Below are 14262 nucleotides of genomic sequence, written 5' to 3' on the forward strand. Positions count from 1 at the left end.
ACTAAGCAGAGTAAAAATCTAAGATTTTACATAGAGAATTATATCTTTAAAACTTTCAATCTTGCTAAGTTTGATTAAATTCTGAAACATTTTTCAAAATGGATGACTCACTCATGGAATGTTCTATATGTATTAAAATATATATAATAACGTATAATTACATATAATTACGAACATTATATATTTGTATAATTGCACATAATTTTATGTAGTTATATATCATTATGTATAATTATGCATAATTATACACGACTAAATATAAATTAAGAGAGAGGGCTAATGCGAGTCAAACGCTGTTGTTAATGCGTATAAAAAATTTCCGTGTTTATTAGATAGCTTCCATTTAAAAACTTTTGAACATTTCGACCCGAGTCATCCTCAGCAATAATTCATTACAGAATCACAAAAACGTTTTTCTTAGAATTAAAATATGCGTAAAAAGAAGCTGCGCTTTGATCAATTTTACAAGAAAATCAAACAAAAATTATTGAATTATTAAAAATTTACTCGTATAACCTGAGGTTAACTTTATCTTAATACAGAAGTTGTGTAGCTCGTACGTACAAAATGATAAAGCACACTTCAGAAAACATGCACAAATAACAATGATCGTGTGAAATTACGACTAAACGCCTACCAAAAAAGATATGCTAATGTGCTTTTACCACATGTATATTTCGCTCAGCGAAGCTGAACTGTCATAAACAGAGCAGTATGGTACCCAACAGTAGTTGATAGATCTTTTCGCAGATAGCGAAATAATCGAAAAACAAAGACAGATCTATGCGATGGACAAAGAGCGATAGCTTGGTCTCGTTCGATATATATAATCTGCAGTGATCTGCAGTACCGACGTTGAGGAAGTTCTTCTGTTACTATCCTCTTAATATATATAACATTTCAGAAATCAAGCGTTTTCCTAAGAAACTCTCTTTGTCTAGAATTGTCTAGAAAATATTCTTACAATCAAAATTGTGGTTACTATTAATTTTATGTTCTGTAATGATTGTGTACTAGTGTCCAATCTTATATAATTCTTATACTCCGATATTTTGGTTTTTAAATCTCTGCATGTTTGTCTTATATGAAGCGTCACAATCTTTGCATAAAATCTCATAGACCACTTTTTTTTTACTAGATTAGGGAGATTGTCTTTGTGTCCTCTAATGATTGACCCCAATTTATTAAACTGAAATACGAAATGTTTGTAATATTTCTGTTATGGAACGTTTATGACATTATTTGAGTCAGCATTTATTCTTTATTTTAATTGTAAGTCAAGTAAATATTTGTAGAAGTTGTTGTGATTGTCTGAGCGACTAAACATTTCAAACAATGTCTACATCACGTGGATGAAACTCATATAGCGGTTTCTGGTAACACGAAAAAAGTGGGACCTTGAAAGTGGGAGTTAAAATGACCAATTAGAAAATGCCTTGATGTAAGTTGGTAAGAGTGAGCATCTGCTCACTCGATTTTCGTGTGGTAGCATTGATGAACTGATCTCTCCAACAATGCAGAGCAACGGTTTATGCAGCTAGGTAATAACAATTAATTTATGCAGAATCCGGTAAAGTTCAATACTAGAATTTCAAGGCTATTGTTTATCGAGACCTCGGTAAACAGAAGCATTGAAATCCTAGTAATGAACTTTATTGGTTCTGGCATAAGTTAATGGTTATTGCCTGCATAAATAAGATTCTATGTTCTCTCTCGTGAAGACCTCCTTACTCCCTTCTACAGTTCATTTAATTTCCTACTTCACCACCAGATGGCAGTGTCTTGCTTTTTGTTTCCCATGTTAAGTACAGAGCTTTCATTTCTCATGGTATATGTTCTGTGGTCTACATGGAAAGAAAATCATGGTTGTGACCGATCATAAATCTCTAATTTAGTTAATAAATGTAAAATGCAAAATTCGAGACTAATTAGTGTAGGATGTTAAATACAAATCAGGAGTAATGGGAATATGACAAGTTTAATTATGAAAGAATTCTTAATAAGTTAAATTCACTCTCACAATTTACTCTTTGGTTGTTCACGATTGAATATTTTCGATCGTTTACAACGCTTTTCTCTAACTCACAATTCTCTCTATGCTCGCAACACTCTTGTAACTCTCATGACGCAAAACTCTGGATAGTTTTAATGTCCTCTCTTAGCTCTTTACTCTCGAAATGCTTGCAATGCTCTACAACTCACCCTGCCTTTACCCTTTTTTCTAATATAAACGTCCGTCCACTCATAGATGTTACATTTCCACGCTTCAAACACAATTGATTGCTTTTTTTATGATGCTAAAATGACATTTTTGTCTAAACAATGCTGTAAGCTCTTTCTAATTAGATGGTACGAGCTTATAACAGGAATTAGCCGAGAGGAAATAATGGAATATTGTTAAATAAAGGCACTTTATAGATGTAGACAAGACACTTTTACTCTCACATCTACGTGTTACGTGTTACATATATTGATCTGTGATCACATACATGGAAATCTACAGATCACGGCCCGCCGATATCTCGCAGTGGCTTTAGCTGTTCATCGTTGCTGCAGGTTTCGGCCTCATGTCTCTTTTCCGTATTTCACGCTTACACAAGACTTCCGTAGATTAACTTTCACGTCTTCACAATGACTCCGAATTCTTAAGTGTTCTACCGGCTACTCTTATTTCGCCAGTCAGCGCCACCGACGCGCATATCGGCCTAATCGCTCCAAAACCATACATACCGCGCCATCACACGGTGTCCTCATATACACACATTTAGCATATTTGTGTTACTAATACTGATAGACGCCTACAATGTCAATCCCTTCATAAATCAACGCCAACCTTTTCGTCAAGCGCTGATTTCTCTACTTGGCGACACGTGTTTTCTTTCTCACGCTCTACTTGTCTAACAATTTATTCAAACACCCTACATTAGATAGAGATTCAAATCAGAAGAATTCGATTGTGAAATAAAGTATAAACAGAAAAGATTAATACTAATGTTGATGCTCTTTCGCGAATTTCTGTAAATACGATTAATTCTTTCATGATAAGTCGAATGTTAATTTTTAGAAATAATAAAGAAAAAACGTGAAATTAAAATTGCCTTCAGCAAAGATCTGGGTCTGGAATGGTTAATATCAACCCAAAAAATATCTACGAAAAATTTCCTATGTTTAATCTTACCAATCCTACAAGATACAAATGCCGATCTTAATAAGCTGTATATTATCTAACCAATCAACACCAAAATTCAGTATATAATCAATGTTTTAATTAATTTATACGATTTACAGTTTAAAACGAAATAATATCGAGAATTAAGCGTGAACTGATTTTGTAGGTGAAATAAGTAAAACTTTATTCGGAATTTTATTTGCTAGTTATAAAAAACGCAGATGCTAGTTATAAAAAAAATTAGTAGATAAGATAAGTTATATATCAATCAAAAAAATATATAATATGTAAAAAATTAAATCAGCATAATACTTAAGTCAATTAGTTAGTTGCGAAAAAATTGTTACCTCGAAATCTATAAATTTTGTAAATGATTAGTTTAATCGTTTTAAAAATTTTGTCTTAAACTGACGAAGCGAATTTCTAGATATAGATAAATCGTAATTAGACTTGGCTAACGAGTTAAGAAAATTAACTAACGAGGTTACAAAAAGGAGGAATTGATTGTGGACGTAAGATATGGCACCATTAAATTTTACGTCTTAGCACCAAAAGAATTATATAATCCAACGTTTCAATTCTTTTCATTAATAGATAGAAGAGTAACGAGTTCTATGATCATTTTCTCAAGTAATTTTTTTTTTATCCATGATTATTCTGAAAATCTTCCGATATTCTGGTTAATATCTTTCAAAATTGAGTATTTCAAAATTACTAATGAATGATGAAGAATTGTACCTTATTTGGTCTGGAAAAAAGATTACATTCAATAAATATATAAAATAATGACTATCTAAAGTATATTTAGTCTCTATAACAGAATGTTATAAATTACGTATTAATAAAAACAAGCTGAAGGTACTATTGATTAATAGAATAGCACAAAAAATAACTCATCATTGCATTGCGAGAATTGAAATAATCAGAGTTCAAATAATTGTATAACAAAGTAATACTTCAGTCATCCTCAATATTGTACAAAAGTGTACATTTGTCACGAATCAAGGAATTATCAATACTTTTAAATAGGGACAGATCATGGATAAATCATATGAGAATAACAATGTTCTCATAAAAAATTGAATTGTTTTACATTGGTATATACTTTTATATATATATATATGTATTATTATATATGCATTTTCTAAAAAACGGGATTTTCCAGTTTTAAATACCAATTAGTATAACTCAGAAATCACTATAAAAGTATATAATTGTACGTATTATGAAATTTATAAACAAATACTCCTAAAATACATGAATAAGTCTAAGAAAAAAAGGAAAATAATTTATAGTTTACAAGAAAAATCCATCATATAGTAACAATGCGAGAAAGTTTGACACTATACGTACCTAAGTCTAATGTATAATAAGTAATAAATAATAACAGTAGATCGACAAAAACAAGCGGTATTATATACAGAAATGTGTTTTAAAGATGGACTTTTATGTATAAACATTTTGTCTCTCTTACGTGTCATATATGAACAAGACGAAATCGCTGAACACAAAATTGAAAAATTTCGGATGTCGCATATAAGCAAAAACGAGCACTTTTAGCTGTTAGTAAAGGTTAAATACAAATGTAATCTACTTATAAATCAGTAAATAGGTTAGGGTAGTAAAAGAAAACGTCCCGGGGAGAGAGAGGGGGGGGTAACGTAGTACCGGCGTTCACCGCTACGTTGCGCAAGGGGCAAAGTTTCTCGTAGTGAAAAAGCAAGCAAGTACGTTATAAAAGGCTCGCAAAAACGTTCAATGGCATCGCTTCTCGGCTCTCTGAGCTAAGATCAAAGTGTAGTATCTGTTCTTATCAGCTTAATATCTGATACAGTCCCCATAGGGGACTCAGAATATTAAACTGATTTTTGGAGCCGGGTGGGTGTCCGGAGCTTGCTCCGACCCCGCCGCGGGTCGACTGGGCATTGCAGTGCCGTCCAGTTCGGCCCAGTGAGTGTGATTAAGCATAAAAAACTTGGTTGGGCTCACAAAACCGCGGAGTCACCTAACGTGCCCGGGCTGGCAGCTTAAACTCATTTTCTGTGTTCTGAGTCCCCGACACGCGGTCGCGTTCGGTGTTGTTTTTGACAGGTATAGGTTAGCCGCACGATCGCTGTGAGATCTCTAAGTTCGGCAATACGGGCAGTCTAATACAGGACAGGCACTGCCATCTCTCGCCGCGCACTAGAGAGACCACTCTTAGCACGCGGCGAGCTTCTCTCGCCGCGGGGCATATACCTCACTTAGAGGTATGGACTGCCATATTGCCGAGCCTTGAGGCGGACTCGATGCGAGATTTCTAAGTCCGGCAATACTGGCGGCAGTACAGGCACTGCCATCTCTCGCCGCGCACTAGAGAGACCACTCGACTTAGCACGTGGCGAGCTTCTCTCGCCACGGGGCATATACCTCACCTAGAGGTATGGACCGCCATATTGCCGAGCCTTAAGGCGGACTCGATCTTAAGCTCAGTTCATATATAACCGAGTGTGAGTGTCGCGTAAGCCGAGGAGCGATTTCGTGCAAGTTACTCGTGCCGCGTTCCGAAAACCTAAAGGGGAGTTTGCCGGTGTGTTCCAATTTTGTCCAACTTTTTGTCCAATTCGGACTTTGACTATTCTCGTGCGGCAAACTCCCAACAGTCGCGAGTGCGAGTGTCCAGTGCGAGCGGAGGACCAACCGGAAGGCTGGAGGCGCCCATATAGAGGACCCGAGGCACCGGATCTGGCACACCGGTAAGTAAAGGGGGGTCCACACGGGGCGACCGATACTCGCTAAGGTAAGGCGGTATCCGGCGCGCTTCCGCAAGGGTGTGTGCGGGGATCCGCGGGCGCATGTATGTCCACGACTTTGCGCGTGTGCAGGCGCTTCTCCGGTGCCCCCGCTCCCCCTAGGGGTGTCCGCATCGCCGCGGGTGCCGTTTCGCCGCGCATTGCGCGTGTGCGGGCGCTCTTCCGGCACCGTGGGCGCTGCGTTGCCGCGCATCGCGCGTGCGCGGGCGCTCTTCCGGTGCCGCGGGTGCTGTTTCGCCGCGCATTTCGCGTGTGCGGGCGCTCTTCCGGCGCCGTGGGCGCTGCGTTGCCACGCATCGCGCGTGCGCGGGCGCTCTTCCGGTGCCGCGGGTGCTGCCTCGCCGCGCATTGCGCGTGTGCGGGCGCTCTTCCGGCGCCGTGGGCGCTGCGTTGCCACGCATCGCGCGTGCGCGGGCGCTCTTCCGGTGCCGCGGGTGCTGCTGCCGCGCGTGGTGCCTGCGCGGGCTCTCTTCCGGTTCTGCGGCGCCTCCTCGGCGTGTGGCGCGCTGCGGCCGCCTCCTTGGCGTGGCGCCGTCGCCGTTAGGGGGTGTCCACTCTGCAAACTCGGGTGCGTGGACACCCTGCGTGGCTCGGTGAATTGTTTTTAGACATCCCTATCTTTTATTTGTATTCTTTTTTTTTTTATTTATTTTACTCCAAGGGGTGACCGATCTGAAAACGTTGTGCGCGCGGTCACCCCAGGCAATCTTTGGCTATTTTTGGAGAAAAGTGGGGGGACCGAATTAAAAACTCTTGCGCACTGGCCCCCCACGCATAGTAGATTCAATTTTAGCTCTCTTAAGCCAAAGCAGGGGGGCCCGAGTTAGGACCATAAGTCGCGGACCCCTCCTACCGAGCCACGGGACCCTCCACAGTAGTACACACACATTTCTCATAAATTCCTCGGTGTGCCGGACCCGATGGAGGTAACGCTGGAATACCCACTGCCCATTGAATGGGAAAACAAACCGCGCTGCCCCCGATGCTGGGAAGCAAGACTCGCGGGGGCAGCGATACCGTGTACAGGGGGCGCCTTCAGCGACGCGGCGCACCTTGCAAAACATCTCAAGGCAAAACACCCGGGGGATTATATCACCTATAAATGCTCACTATGTAACTTTAAGGGGGGGTCTAGATACCCCCTTAAGGATGTAAAAGCGCACTACGCCAAAGTCCACAGCGCGAATAATTCTTCATCCTCCCGGGTGGGTGCGTCGCGACCGGGCACTCGCGGCAACAGTGACGTCGGTGAGCAGAGCGATTCGGGTGCGCGTTCTCGCGTTACCGGCGCAACCGCGCGACCGAGGGGGAGTAACCCACCCGCACAAGACCCGCGGCAACCGAGGTTGTCCTTCCGGTCCACCCCACCGCCAGGACCATCGGGGGCCACGAGAAGAAGCGCAACACCGCCAACCGCTGCAGCAGGGTCCCCCTCATACGCGACGGTGACTGCGGGCGAATTACCATCCCGCCCACCAGCGCCAGTGGAGGCCCGCCGTCACTCCGCCGCACAAGCCATGCCCCACACAACAACAACAGCAGCAGCAGCATCAACATCAGCAGCAGCAGCCGCCGCAGCTGCAACATCAGCAGGGCCGCCGACGACCGCCACAGGCAAGCCTAGAGTGTTGTCGGTGCAGCTGGTGAGGCTGCCAATCAAGATCAAGGCCGCAAGGCCCGCGACGACGCGGGCCAAACCAACACCTCTCATACGGCCCGCGCCGACTGGAGCGACGCGGGCGAGTGTGAGTGCGGCCAATAGCCAGTCGGTCGCTACCAGATCGGCACGCGCTCCCTCCCACCCCCCGCAGCGAACGTCACCTGTCGCGGGGGCATCAGCATCATCCTCCACCACCACCAGATGGAGCGGGGAGGGGGCACAGAGGTCGCCGCTCGACAGGCGGACCCCGCCTGCGCGTAATGCGGGCGGGCAATCCGTCGCCACGAGGACGCGACGGGCGACGAGCGTGCCGACCGAGAAGAGCGACAGCGCGGCAAGACTGGAGTGCGTCCCCCCGCACCCCCGCACAAGGGGTGCGGCCACGAGCATCGGCAAAGCAGGGGGGACGAAGGAGAAGCCGCCCGACAGCACTCCGCCGACCAACGTCCAAGGCGGGGTCGCAACGAGGACGAGGAGTCGGGCGAGCAGCACTCCAGTCGAGAAGAGCGCACTAGAGGCGCGACTGGCTGCCCTGGACAGACCACCGCCTGGGGCGAAAGGCAGCGCGGCGTCGCGGAGCGCGAGTGACACGGCACAGCAAGGAACATCGAGAGAGTCACCCGCGCGGTCCCCCAGTCTGCCGCAGACCACCCGCGGCAGCCCAACGGGGGGCCGATCCAACATCCATCCCGCGACGTCGCTCCCGGCAACACTGACGACCTGCACGGTGACAACTACAACGTGCGGGGGTCCAGTGATGTCCACTGGACTCCCCGTGGGAAAGGGCCGCAGTCCACCGCGGCCATCCCTCCTGCCTACCATCCTGGAGGCGTCACCGTGCGTGGCGGCCGTCCCGACAACACCCGGCGAGCAGAGGACCTCCCCGCAGACAGCGCCATCGTCGCCGGGGGTGGGGGTCCGGCGGCGGCGGGGCGCGGCCATCATCCTCTCATCCGACAGCGAGGGGGACGAGGGTGAACCGTGGAGGACACACCGAGGGAGAAGAGCGGGAAGAAGACACACTCCACCTGGTCTCCCCCCAAACTCGCGGTGCCCCTCCGGTCGCGCACGCGAGACCGACGCCCGAAACCGCGAAAACAGCGTCGGCGAACTCCCGCGCTAACGCGAGCCCGCGTGGGAGTTTTAGCGATACCAACAACAATAGTTTTGAAGATACGGTCCATTCCAGCCAATCCGTCCGACCACCACCATCGACGGAGGCGGCAAGTCGTCGCGGGACATCGCTGGAGGACCGTGTAGGAGGAGACACCGGGAATGGTGCTGCGCGGGTAAGTGCCGAACACCCGTGTGCTCCCGTATGTGCCCGCGGTGTGATGGGTCGACGGGCGCAACCGTTACCCATCGTGCCACCCCGTGAGGAAGGCGGAGCACCTCCGAACCTTGTCGGTCGTCACGGGGGCCGGGAGCGGCACCACGGTCGGCGGCGCGTCGACGCACCGGTCGCTCAGCCGTCTCGGGGCTACCCCGTGCCTGTTGCTGTCGTCAGGCAGCGCAGGCGCGAGTTGGTGGCCGACCGAGACGCGCTGGTCGAACGGGCGGCGAACGTCGCTACGATTGCTGACCTGGAGGCGTACGCGGCTTCGGTCGCTGCGTGGTTCGGGGAGGACGCAACGGAAGGGGCCGGCGGTGCCGCGCCCGGCGTCCAAGGCCGGCCAAATCGGCGGCGGAACGCCGGGGCGCGTCGGGGGGCGAGGGGAGGTGTGCCTCCGGGGGGAGAGGGTGACAGTCGTGCGGGGCAAGCTTCACTTGGCCCCGCGACGTCACAGGAGGAGCACGGGGGCTGGGTGCGCGAGGCCAAGCGCTTACAGGCGCTGTACAGGACAAACCGTCGCAAGGCAGTGCGAGAGATCCTCCAGGGGCCTGCTGACCTCTGCCAGGTGCCCAGGCAGCAGGTTCAGGAATATTTCGAGCGCTTGTACCGCGGCGGGGAGGATCTGGCCGGCGGCGGCGTGCAGGCTGAGCCCACTGACCCCTCGGACGTAGCGGGGGAGTTCGAATACCTCGCGGATCCCTTCACGGAGAGAGTGGTGGATCGCCGGCTCCGGCGTATGAATAACTCAGCGCCCGGACCCGACGGTATCGCCTACAAGGACCTTCGTGCCAGGGACCCGGGGGCGCGGCTCCTCACCGCAGTATTCAATGCGTGTCTGCGTCTTGAGGTAGTCCCCGCGTCGTGGAAGACCTCCAGCACTCTTCTTATCCATAAGAAGGACGACCCAAACGTGTTGGAGAACTGGCGCCCTCTCGCCTTGGGGGACACTGTCCCTAAGCTTTTCGCCGCGCTTTTGGCTGACCGCCTAACCGACTGGTCGGTCGACCACGGCCGTCTCAGTCCCGCTCAAAAGGGCTTCCTGAGGGACGAGGGGTGCTACGAACACAATTTCGTCCTCCAGGAGATCCTGACTGACGCGCGGAGGACTCGGAGGCAGGCGGTCGTCGCGTGGCTGGACCTGTCCAATGCGTTTGGATCGGTCCCGCACGCGGTGATCCGCCGTGCTCTAGCTGGAGCGGCGGTGCCACGGAGACTCATAGCGATATGGGAATCCATGTACGATGGCTGCACGACGCGTGTGCGCACCGCCGACGGCTACACGGCGCCCATCCCCATTCGCTCGGGGGTCAAACAGGGTTGTCCGCTAAGTCCAATCGTCTTCAACATCGCGATCAACTCGGTGGTGCATGCCGCCACCGAGATGAATGTCGGGTACGCCCTTCATGGGCAATCGTTTTCCGCGCTGGCTTACGCGGACGACATTGCACTCCTGTCATCGACGCCCGAGGGAATGGGACAACTGCTTCGTGCAGTGGAGAGGGAGGCAGCGTCGGTGGGGCTGCGGTTCAACCCTGCAAAATGCGCCACCCTGCACATCGGTGCGGGCAATGGCGGCAGGGTCCTGCCGACGTCATTCCGTCTCCAGGGCCAACCGATTCGCCCCCTTGCAGACGGCGAGCCTTATACGCACCTCGGCATTCCAACGGGATTCTCCGTTGATCAGACGCCCTACGCCGCCGTCACGGACATCGTCTCGGACCTCTGCGCGGTCGATCAATCCCTCCTTGCCCCTTGGCAAAAGTTTGACTTAATGGCTACCTTCATCCTGCCGCGTCTCGATTTCTTATTACGGGGGGCCAGAGTTCAGAAGAGTCCCCTCACGGCCGCTGACAAGGTGTTACGCCGTTATGCCAAGTCCTGGCTGAACCTCCCTCAGCGCGCGAGTGCGGAGGGGGTCTACATGCCTCCCCGCTGGGGTGGATGTGGCCTCCTTCCGCTCTCCGATCTCGCCGACGTGCTGTCCGTCGCTCACGTCTTCCGTATGCTTACGGCTGGCGACGCGGCGGTCAGGACGCTGGCGTGGCAGTCGCTGAGGGGAGTGGTCCAGCGTAGGATAGGCTACGCCCCTGCTGGCGACGAGATCGCCAACTTCCTCTCCGGCTCGCTGGAGGGACGGCTGAGGGGTGGAGGGGAGGCTTCCCTCTGGTCCAGGGCGAGAAACGCCGCGCAGCGTCAGTCCGAGAGGTTGTCCCTGCGGTGGCGGTGGGTTCCTGAGACGGAGGAGATGATCTTGGAGTGCCGGGGTCCCAGAGGCGCCACGGTGAAGATTCCGCCTGGTGCGCGCGCCCAGGTAGTGGGTCGGTTGCGCTCAGCTGTAGCGGAATATTACGCGAGTACCTTGCTCGCGAAGCGAGATCAGGGTAAGGTCTTCGAGGTGTCGTCGCGGTGCCGAGTGAGCAATCACTTTATCCGTGGCGGCAGCTTTACCCGCTTCGCCGATTGGCGTTTTATCCACAAGGCGCGGCTGGACGTGCTCCCTCTCAACGGCGCGCGCCGTTGGGGGGATGGAGACAAGCGCTGTCGTCGTTGCGGGGAAGTATCGGAGACATTACCCCACGTGCTCTGCCACTGCGGCGTCCACTCTGCCGCAATACAGCTGAGGCACAATGCCGTCTTGCACCGCCTCTGGAAGGCTTGTCGTATGCCGGGGGAAAAGCGGGTAAACCAGCGGATCGAGGGGATCGACGGGGAACTTGGCGAGCTACGACCTGATCTCGTGATCAGGCACGAGCCCTCCAAGAGTGTCGTCATATGCGACGTGACGGTGCCCTTTGAGAACCGTTGGGAGGCTTTCGAGGACGCTAGGGCGAGGAAAATAGCCAAGTACTCGCCACTAGCTGAGGAGCTCCAGCGCAGGGGGTACCGTGTGGTCGTGACGGCCTTCGTCGTCGGTGCCCTCGGGTCATGGGATCCGAGAAACGAAGCGGTGCTGAGACTGCTGCGGATTGGCACCCCGTACGCGTCACTGATGCGCCGTCTGATGGTCTCGGATACCATCCGCTGGTCCAGGGACATCTACGTGGAGCACGTGTCTGGCACTCGCCAGTACCGGGCTCCTCCTCGCCCCGCCGGTGGTGAATTTGCGACGCCGCCTCGGGCCATTCGCCGACGCTGGCTCGCCGACGAAGTAGAGCGGCACGACGCGATTGCGTGTGTGAATGTCGCGTAACTTATTTCGAGTCTTTGTCTTGGCCCCTCCTTTTTAACCTATGCAGGAGGGAGCGGCCCAATGTCCACTTATTCTATTTACTTATTTTGTACGCGCTCGACATAATGCTTTTCTTTTCTCTTCTTTTCTCTTTTCTCTTATGTACAAGTGGACGGGGCCCCTCCTTGCTGGTTTTAACTATTTATTTCTCTATTTTCTTGTTACTGCGTACTTTTGTACTTTTTATTCTGTTATCTCTATTACTATTTCTCTGCGTTTTCATCCCTAGTCACTTCTATCTTTTGTTATATTTATTTATTTCTCGTTATTTACTTCTCTTTTTACTCATTTTTCTACTTTTTAACTTTTACTACTTCGTTTGTGGGGCCCTATATGTTCGAGTGTGTATGTCGCGAATAAATCTTGTATTTTAGCGTGTGTGAGTGACCGCGTTATACACTCTTAATTTTTAACCATTGTAAAAACTGCCGCGCGCGTCCCCCTGGGAATTTTTAACTTATGACGACGCCTCTGTGATATCCCAGGGGGCGCCACAACTGTGATAACGTATCCCCCCAGCGCGCGAGCTGGGGAGATGAATGTGATATTCTGCCTTTATTGCGACGGGCCGGGACGCGTACCCCGGCCCTAACTAGTCGTAGTGCCCACTGGCAGGGGGGGCGATTGTCCCCTGCCCACTCTATATTCTAGTCTTTTTGCGCGCGGCCTAGCCGCTTTGATTGTAACGACCCCAGGGGGTACTGTCCCCTGGGGAAAAGCTTTTGATGAATAAAGCGTGCTTAATCTGTTCTTATCAGCTTAATATCTGATACAGTCCCCATAGGGGACTCAGAATATTAAACTGATTTTTGGAGCCGGGTGGGTGTCCGGAGCTTGCTCCGACCCCGCCGCGGGTCGACTGGGCATTGCAGTGCCGTCCAGTTCGGCCCAGTGAGTGTGATTAAGCATAAAAAACTTGGTCGCGCTCACTGGTAAAACCGCGGAGTCGCCTAACGTGCCCGGGCTGGCAGCGTAAACTCATTTTCTGTGTTCTGAGTCTCCGACACGCGGTCGCGTTCGGTGTCGTTTTTGACAGGTATAGGTTAGCCGCACGATCGCTGCGAGATCTCTAAGTTCGGCAATACGGGCAGTCTAATACAGGACAGGCACTGCCATCTCTCGCCGCGCACTAGAGAGACCACTCTTAGCACGCGGCGAGCTTCTCTCGCCGCGGGGCATATACCTCACTTAGAGGTATGGACTGCCATATTGCCGAGCCTTGAGGCGGACTCGATGCGAGATTTCTAAGTCCGGCAATACTGGCGGCAGTACAGGCACTGCCATCTCTCGCCGCGCACTAGAGAGACCACTCGACTTAGCACGTGGCGAGCTTCTCTCGCCACGGGGCATATACCTCACCTAGAGGTATGGACCGCCATATTGCCGAGCCTTAAGGCGGACTCGATCTTAAGCTCAGTTCATATATAACCGAGTGTGAGTGTCGCGTAAGCCGAGGAGCGATTTCGTGCAAGTTACTCGTGCCGCGTTCCGAAAACCTAAAGGGGAGTTTGCCGGTGTGTTCCAATTTTGTCCAACTTTTTGTCCAATTCGGACTTTGACTATTCTCGTGCGGCAAACTCCCAACAGTCGCGAGTGCGAGTGTCCAGTGCGAGCGGAGGACCAACCGGAAGGCTGGAGGCGCCCATATAGAGGACCCTACACCGGATCTGGCACACCGGTAAGTAAAGGGGGGTCCACACGGGGCGACCGATACTCGCTAAGGTAAGGCGGTATCCGGCGCGCTTCCGCAAGGGTGTGTGCGGGGATCCGCGGGCGCATGTATGTCCACGACTTTGCGCGTGTGCAGGCGCTTCTCCGGTGCCCCCGCTCCCCCTAGGGGTGTCCGCATCGCCGCGGGTGCCGTTTCGCCGCGCATTGCGCGTGTGCGGGCGCTCTTCCGGCACCGTGGGCGCTGCGTTGCCACGCATCGCGCGTGCGCAGGCGCTCTTCCGGTGCCGCGGGTGCTGTTTCGCCGCGCATTTCGCGTGTGCGGGCGCTCTTCCGGCGCCGTGGGCGCTGCGTTGCCACGCATCGCGCGTGCGCGGGCGCTCTTCCGGTGCCGCGGGTGCTGCTTCGCCG

At 51.1% G+C, this 14262-nt stretch overlaps 1 protein-coding gene, 1 non-coding gene and 1 pseudogene across 2 annotated transcripts in view; 2 read left to right on the forward strand and 1 right to left on the reverse strand.

Annotated features, from left to right (window-relative positions):
• LOC105192948 (ATP-dependent RNA helicase DDX42) overlaps window positions 1-3270 on the reverse strand; it is a 32074-nt gene extending 28804 nt beyond the window's left edge. The window contains exon 1 of the mRNA XM_039453908.1: window positions 2490-3270. The gene's annotated coding sequence lies outside the window, so the exon portion shown is untranslated. The remainder of the gene's footprint in view (window positions 1-2489) is intronic.
• Window positions 3271-4932: 1662 nt separating this feature from the next.
• LOC113004198 lies at window positions 4933-5125 on the forward strand. The gene has a single exon (XR_003268910.1). It is a non-coding gene; the product is annotated as a U2 spliceosomal RNA (small nuclear RNA).
• A 7773-nt stretch (window positions 5126-12898) lies between these two features.
• LOC120358733 lies at window positions 12899-13080 on the forward strand (annotated as a pseudogene).
• The last annotated feature ends 1182 nt before the right edge of the window (window positions 13081-14262 follow it).

Source organism: Solenopsis invicta, chromosome 9 (assembly GCF_016802725.1).
Source record: "Solenopsis invicta isolate M01_SB chromosome 9, UNIL_Sinv_3.0, whole genome shotgun sequence".
NCBI lineage: Eukaryota > Metazoa > Arthropoda > Insecta > Hymenoptera > Formicidae > Solenopsis > Solenopsis invicta.